At 41.7% G+C, this 1,031-nt stretch overlaps 1 pseudogene; it reads left to right on the top strand.

Moving 5' to 3' along the window:
• LOC102839528 overlaps positions 1–822 on the top strand; it is a 3,093-nt pseudogene extending 2,271 nt beyond the window's left edge.
• Positions 823–1,031: the final 209 nt, after the last annotated feature.

Genomic DNA, 1,031 nt, shown 5'->3' with positions numbered 1-1,031 from the left:
TAAATCTTTACGGGAGCAGAAAACCTCATCTTTCTCCCGCGGAACAGCTGGTAGTTTCAAACTGCTGACCTTGAGGTTGGCAGCCTGACTCGTAACCACTACGCTACCAGAGCTCCTTATATGCATGTGAAATTTGGCTAGTGAATAAGAAAGACCATAGAAGAAATGATGCATTTGAGTTACAGTGTTGAAGGAGAATATTGAATGTACCATGAGCTGACAAAAGAACAAATAGATATGTGTTGGAAGAAGTACAGTTGGAATGTTCCTTGGAAACCAGGATGGCCAGACTTTGTGTTTCATACTTCAGACAAATTGTCAGGAGGGAGCAGTCACTGGAGAAGGATATCATGTTCGGTCAAGTGAAGGGTGGGAGAAAAAGAGGAAGACCCCCCAACAAGATGGATTTGCATAATGGCAGCATCAATGGACTCCAACAATTGTGAAATTGATCCAGGACCTGACAGTGTTTCATTCTGTTGTGCATAGGGTTGCTACACATCAGTACTGACTGGATGGTACCTAACAACAACAACAACCATCGAATTTAAAGTCAATTTTTTTGAGAACTTTCTCTCTGCTGATACAGTGTCTTTGCTGGAAAAACTGAGAGGAAGGAAGTAGAAGAGACTGATGAGATGAATTAGGTAGAACTGGTAGACTTTGATCCTAACCAAGAAACACAGCATCATTACAATGGAGACGCATATGAGGATGATGACCATCACGCTAGAGGTGGGGTTCAATATCAAACCAAGAGACCCCCAGTGGGGGCCAGTGAATAACACTCACTGCTGGAATTTTATATGCAGTAGTGAATAAGTGAAGGACTGTAATCATAATATGCTCACTACTTGTTTTTGTCTTAATATTTAACTAGTGTTATAAACTGCTGTCAAGTCAGTTCTGAACCATAGCGATCCTATATAGGGTTTCCAAGGAGCGGATGGTGAGTTTGAACCACTGAACTTGTTCAATGGTTCAAACTGATCTTGCGATCGAGCGCTTATTCTACAGCACCACACAATACA

Source organism: Chrysochloris asiatica, unplaced genomic scaffold, assembly GCF_000296735.1.
Source record: "Chrysochloris asiatica unplaced genomic scaffold, ChrAsi1.0 scaffold00028, whole genome shotgun sequence".
Lineage (NCBI taxonomy): Eukaryota > Metazoa > Chordata > Mammalia > Afrosoricida > Chrysochloridae > Chrysochloris > Chrysochloris asiatica.
The sequence above is the reverse complement of the archived record's forward strand: the minus strand, read 5'-3'. Positions and strand labels throughout refer to the sequence as shown.